General features: G+C 38.4%; 2 pseudogenes; both read right to left on the reverse strand.

Annotated features, from left to right (window-relative positions):
• Positions 1-2295: 2295 nt before the first annotated feature.
• Positions 2296-2379, reverse strand: LOC144255594 (small nucleolar RNA SNORD116; annotated as a pseudogene).
• A 3930-nt stretch (positions 2380-6309) lies between these two features.
• On the reverse strand, positions 6310-6393 carry LOC144255575 (small nucleolar RNA SNORD116; annotated as a pseudogene).
• Positions 6394-7272: the final 879 nt, after the last annotated feature.

Here is a 7272-nt window from a genome sequence, read left to right on the forward strand (position 1 = left end):
AAATAATTCTGAGAGCTTCTAAGGCACTGGAGAAAAGATAGCATCTTCAACAAATGGTGCTAGGTAAATGGGAAATCCCTATGCAACAAAATGAAATTGAAACCTTATCTCTCACCATGCACGAAACTTACCTCAAAATGGATCAAGGACCTAGGAGTTAAACCAGAGACTCTGTGTCTAATAGAAGAAAAAGTAGGCCCTAATCTTCAGAATGTGGGATTAGGCCCCTCACTTCCTTAATAAGACAGCTATAGCACAAGAATTAAAAGTAAGTATCAATAAATGGGATTGATTCAAACTAAAAAGTTGTTCTCCTCAAAAGAAACAATCTGAGAGAGCCTACATCCTAGGAGCATTCTAGTGCTCACACATCAGATAGAGCACTGATCTCTAAAGTATATAAAGAACTCAACAAGCTAAGCACCAAAAAAAACCCCAAATAACCCAATCAAAAAATGGGCAAAAAACATGAACAGACACTTCTCAGAAGAGGATATAAGATCCATCACCAAATATATGAAAAAATACTCATCTTCTCTAGCAATCAGAGAAATGCAAATCAAAACTACTCTAAGAGATCATCTCAGTCCAGTCAGAAAGGCAGCTATTATGAGGACAAACAACAACACGTGTTGGCAAGGACGTAGGGAAAATGGTACACTCACACATTGCTGGTGGGAGTGCAAAGTGGTGCAGCCCCTTTGGAAAGCAGTATGGACATTCCTTGGAAATCGGGGAATGGAACACCATTTGACTATTCCTCTTCTCGGACTATACCCAAAGGACTTAAAAACAACAGACTGCAGGGACACAGCCACATCAATGTTTATAGCAGCATGATTCCCAATAGCTAGACCGTGGAAGCAACCTATAAGTCCTTCAGAGGATGAATGGATAAAAAAATGTGGCATAACACAATGGAATATTACTCAGCATGAAAAACAGAACAAAGTCATGGCATTTGTAGGGAAACGGATGGCGTTGGAGAAGATCATGCTATGTGAAGTCAGCCAATGCCCCAAACACAAATGCCGAATGTTTTCTCTGATATAGGGGGGGGGTGACTCATAGTGGGGTAGAGAGGGAGAGCATGGGAGGATTAGTTTGGTTGTAGACAGGGAAGTGGGTAAGAAGGAAAGGGAGGGGAGAGGGGATTAGCAAGGATGGTAGAATGTGATGGTCTTCATGATACAAGTACATGTATGAAAACTTGTATTGGGTGTCAACATACCTTATATACAAACAGAGATACGAGAAATTGATATATATATATGTGTATTAAGAATTGTTATGCCAAGAAAAGCACATGTATAATGGTATAAATTGCCGTGAACATACTTTATATACAGAGACAGGAAAAATTGTGCTCTATATGTGTAATAAGGAATGTAATGCATTCCACTGTTGTCGTGTATTTGGAAATTATAATAAAATCAATAAAAAGGAAACGTAGCACATTATAAAACAAGGAATACAATCTGACAAAAAAGAATGAAATCCTATTGAGTGTGAAATGAATGGAAGAGATCATATTATTAAGTGAAATAAGACATGCACAGAAAAAATAGTACCATATGCTCTCTTTCATGGGTGGAAACTAAAAGTAGATTGCATAGAAGCTGAGAGTCCAATGGTGTTTACTGGAGGTTTGCGAGAGTACAGGAAGAGGAAGGTATGGAGAATATTGATTAATAGGGACTAAGTTGCAGTTATATAGGCCTAAGAAGTTCTGTTATACACAGTTGGGTGACCGCAGATAATAATGAACTTCACATTTCAAAAATTGAGGAGAAAGGAATTTTGAAATATTTTGCACACAGAAATGATAAATACTTGAGAGGACAGGTATATTTAACCTGATTTAATCCCAATACAAGGTATTCATGTAATAAAATGTGCTAGTACGTACATTTTTTATGTATCCGTTTGAAAATAAACTTAAAAATAACATTGCAATACTTTGAAAAAGAAGAAAATGGTCTGAATGTTTCAAATGCAACCACAGCTACTTTCACAGTGTTCATTATGTGTGACCTTGTCCCTAGCATTCCTATACCATTCATATACCTGAGAAGCAGGTATATGAATGCTCTGGTCAAGCACTCAGAGGAGTGCAATGTAACACCACTACGCCAAATTCAAAAAGAGCTCTCTGTAATTTTTTTTTTATCCTAACCTAATATAAGGAAGATAGTTTTCTAATACCTTATTGCTTATGGGTCCCACTGTCTGAACACCTGAATTCCCCCCGCCCCGCCCCTGCCACCCCTGTCTGCCTGGCAGAGTCCCCATGCTGGACCTCAGCTCACAGAAGTGGTTCGGTCACTCATTTTGTTCAGATTCCAACAAGATCCATTTTTTGTAAGTCATCATTGGTCCAGGCACATTGAATAAAATGGACCCTGAGCCTAAGGTATGTGGCAGCTACTGATCACCCAGGCTTTTGTCATTCTGGGACACATGGACCCACACTCTTCAATCATGGAGCCCTGCATCACAGTTAAGGACCATTCCCATGGCTGTCTATCAGAGCTACAGTCCAATGCCATTGGAGTGATATGATTCCATAGGAGGAATGTTAGTATCTTCAGGAAAAGATGCTTACCATGAGCAAATTACCACATCAAACTATGAGCATAGAAGCACTTGAGAATAATTAAGCTGAATTCTTCTCAAACTCTCTTCCATGTCACCTTGCAAGAGGAAGAAATAAACCTTGTCATACAATCTACGCTTGGCCCACGTTGATCTGTGGAAACACAGTAAATATGTTTGTTCCTTAGTACCCATGTGAGTTTGTACAAGGATACCCAGAAGACACCAAAATCTGAGGATGCTCAAGTCCCTTATTGTTTATAATATCCAAATACAAGTAAATGCCGCATAAATTACACCCATTGTGATTATTTGCATTGTTTAGAGAATAATGACAAGAGAAAATTCTAGGGTACAAGTTCAGTAGCAATTTTTTCCCCCAAATGTCTGATTGAACCACAGATAAGTATGATAAGTTGTATATGGTTAATTCTATATGTAACAATGGCAAGTTCAAGAATCCATTTATCCATCATGGAAAGACGGGGTAGTTTACTATGTCCTCGCACTTACAACATACTGGCATATTATTCTACTAGCATTATTCCCATATGCCAAAGAGAGGAGGTAGGAAATCTCTTGAAAAAAGAGACAGACATATCAGATGTCTCATAAGATTATTAATACCTCCTGTTTGGGTATTAATAAAACCAATTACATTCATGATTACTTGTAACATAAACATGACCAATGAAAATATGTTTTCATTTATTTAGAGCTGTGAGGCTGCAAAACAAACCTAGGGCTTCATGCACACTACAATGGCATTCTATCACTGAGCTAACCCCCAAACTGAACAGGGTACATGTTAAACATTCCGGCTGGAGGTATAGTTCAGTGCCTAGCATGTGTGATGCCCTGAGTTCAACTTCCAGAAACACACACACACACACATACACACACACACACACACACACACACACAGAAATTGTCATGTTATCTCAGAAACTGGTGTTTTCATCCTTTGAAGATACAGAAGTTGATAAAAAGTGGCTAGCTCAGTAGTTCTATGTTGTGGCCGGATTACCAACCTGAGGTTAGGAAGCTTGCTACATAGAAAACCATTGTCTGACAGATGCACATTGGAGATAAAGAAAATAGGTTTTATTGAGGATGCCGGTAATCTGGAAGGAGCCAGACATTTTAATGTCTCCAGATATCACCTTAAAGTCTTTAAGGAAATGGGGAATATTTATATGAGAAACAGATTAGGGACAACATGCAGAAACCAGCATTTCCCAGGACCACGAGTTAAGAAAGCAGCACTGACCAGAGGAGATAAACTTCTAATGACAGTCTTCTCTGGTCTGGAGGGAAAATGCTCCAGGATGCAGAGTAAAGAATATATCCTGGGAATGAGAAACAACAAGAAACCAAGATGGAGTCACTGATGGCAATATCCAGTTTTAGCAGAAATAATTCTGAGAGCTTCTAAGGCACTGGAGAAAAGATAGCATCTTCAACAAATGGTGCTGGGTAAATGGGAAATCCCTATGCAACAAAATGAAATTGAAACCTTATCTCTCACCATGCACGAAACTTACCTCAAAATGGATCAAGGACCTAGGAGTTAAACCAGAGACTCTGTGTCTAATAGAAGAAAAAGTAGGCCCTAATCTTCAGAATGTGGGATTAGGCCCCTCACTTCCTTAATAAGACAGCTATAGCACAAGAATTAAAAGTAAGTATCAATAAATGGGATTGATTCAAACTAAAAAGTTGTTCTCCTCAAAAGAAACAATCTGAGAGAGCCTACATCCTAGGAGCATTCTAGTGCTCACACATCAGATAGAGCACTGATCTCTAAAGTATATAAAGAACTCAACAAGCTAAGCACCAAAAAAAAAAAAAACAACAAATAACCCAATCAATAAATGGGCAAAAAACATGAACAGACACTTCTCAGAAGAGGATATAAGATCCATCACCAAATATATGAAAAAATACTCATCTTCTCTAGCAATCAGAGAAATGCAAATCAAAACTACTCTAAGAGATCATCTCAGTCCAGTCAGAAAGGCAGCTATTATGACGACAAACAACAACACGTGTTGGCAAGGACGTAGGGAAAATGGTACACTCACACATTGCTGGTGGGAGTGCAAAGTGGTGCAGCCCCTTTGGAAAGCAGTATGGACATTCCTTGGAAATCGGGGAATGGAACACCATTTGACTATTCCTCTTCTCGGACTATACCCAAAGGACTTAAAAACAACAGACTGCAGGGACACAGCCACATCAATGTTTATAGCAGCATGATTCCCAATAGCTAGACCGTGGAAGCAACCTATAAGTCCTTCAGAGGATGAATGGATAAAAAAATGTGGCATAACACAATGGAATATTACTCAGCATGAAAAACAGAACAAAGTCATGGCATTTGTAGGGAAACGGATGGCGTTGGAGAAGATCATGCTATGTGAAGTCAGCCAATGCCCCAAACACAAATGCCGAATGTTTTCTCTGATATAGGGGGGGGGTGACTCATAGTGGGGTAGAGAGGGAGAGCATGGGAGGATTAGTTTGGTTGTAGACAGGGAAGTGGGTAAGAAGGAAAGGGAGGGGAGAGGGGATTAGCAAGGATGGTAGAATGTGATGGTCTTCATGATACAAGTACATGTATGAAAACTTGTATTGGGTGTCAACATACCTTATATACAAACAGAGATACGAGAAATTGATATATATATATGTGTATTAAGAATTGTTATGCCAAGAAAAGCACATGTATAATGGTATAAATTGCCGTGAACATACTTTATATACAGAGACAGGAAAAATTGTGCTCTATATGTGTAATAAGGAATGTAATGCATTCCACTGTTGTCGTGTATTTGGAAATTATAATAAAATCAATAAAAAGGAAACGTAGCACATTATAAAACAAGGAATACAATCTGACAAAAAAGAATGAAATCCTATTGAGTGTGAAATGAATGGAAGAGATCATATTATTAAGTGAAATAAGACATGCACAGAAAAAATAGTACCATATGCTCTCTTTCATGGGTGGAAACTAAAAGTAGATTGCATAGAAGCTGAGAGTCCAATGGTGTTTACTGGAGGTTTGCGAGAGTACAGGAAGAGGAAGGTATGGAGAATATTGATTAATAGGGACTAAGTTGCAGTTATATAGGCCTAAGAAGTTCTGTTATACACAGTTGGGTGACCGCAGATAATAATGAACTTCACATTTCAAAAATTGAGGAGAAAGGAATTTTGAAATATTTTGCACACAGAAATGATAAATACTTGAGAGGACAGGTATATTTAACCTGATTTAATCCCAATACAAGGTATTCATGTAATAAAATGTGCTAGTACGTACATTTTTTATGTATCCGTTTGAAAATAAACTTAAAAATAACATTGCAATACTTTGAAAAAGAAGAAAATGGTCTGAATGTTTCAAATGCAACCACAGCTACTTTCACAGTGTTCATTATGTGTGACCTTGTCCCTAGCATTCCTATACCATTCATATACCTGAGAAGCAGGTATATGAATGCTCTGGTCAAGCACTCAGAGGAGTGCAATGTAACACCACTACGCCAAATTCAAAAAGAGCTCTCTGTAATTTTTTTTTTATCCTAACCTAATATAAGGAAGATAGTTTTCTAATACCTTATTGCTTATGGGTCCCACTGTCTGAACACCTGAATTCCCCCCGCCCCGCCCCTGCCACCCCTGTCTGCCTGGCAGAGTCCCCATGCTGGACCTCAGCTCACAGAAGTGGTTTGGTCACTCATTTTGTTCAGATTCCAACAAGATCCATTTTTTGTAAGTCATCATTGGTCCAGGCACATTGAATAAAATGGACCCTGAGCCTAAGGTATGTGGCAGCTACTGATCATTCTGGGACACATGGACCCACACTCTTCAATCATGGAGCCCTGCATCACAGTTAAGGACCATTCCCATGGCTGTCTATCAGAGCTACAGTCCAATGCCATTGGAGTGATATGATTCCATAGGAGGAATGTTAGTATCTTCAGGAAAAGATGCTTACCATGAGCAAATTACCACATCAAACTATGAGCATAGAAGCACTTGAGAATAATTAAGCTGAATTCTTCTCAAACTCTCTTCCATGTCACCTTGCAAGAGGAAGAAATAAACCTTGTCATACAATCTACGCTTGGCCCACGTTGATCTGTGGAAACACAGTAAATATGTTTGTTCCTTAGTACCCATGTGAGTTTGTACAAGGATACCCAGAAGACACCAAAATCTGAGGATGCTCAAGTCCCTTATTGTTTATAATATCCAAATACAAGTAAATGCCGCATAAATTACACCCATTGTGATTATTTGCATTGTTTAGAGAATAATGACAAGAGAAAATTCTAGGGTACAAGTTCAGTAGCAATTTTTTCCCCCAAATGTCTGATTGAACCACAGATAAGTATGATAAGTTGTATATGGTTAATTCTATATGTAACAATGGCAAGTTCAAGAATCCATTTATCCATCATGGAAAGACGGGGTAGTTTACTATGTCCTCGCACTTACAACATACTGGCATATTATTCTACTAGCATTATTCCCATATGCCAAAGAGAGGAGGTAGGAAATCTCTTGAAAAAAGAGACAGACATATCAGATGTCTCATAAGATTATTAATACCTCCTGTTTGGGTATTAATAAAACCAATTACATTCATGATTACTTGTAACA

This window comes from Urocitellus parryii, chromosome 6, assembly GCF_045843805.1.
Source record: "Urocitellus parryii isolate mUroPar1 chromosome 6, mUroPar1.hap1, whole genome shotgun sequence".
Taxonomy (NCBI): Eukaryota; Metazoa; Chordata; class Mammalia; order Rodentia; family Sciuridae; genus Urocitellus; species Urocitellus parryii.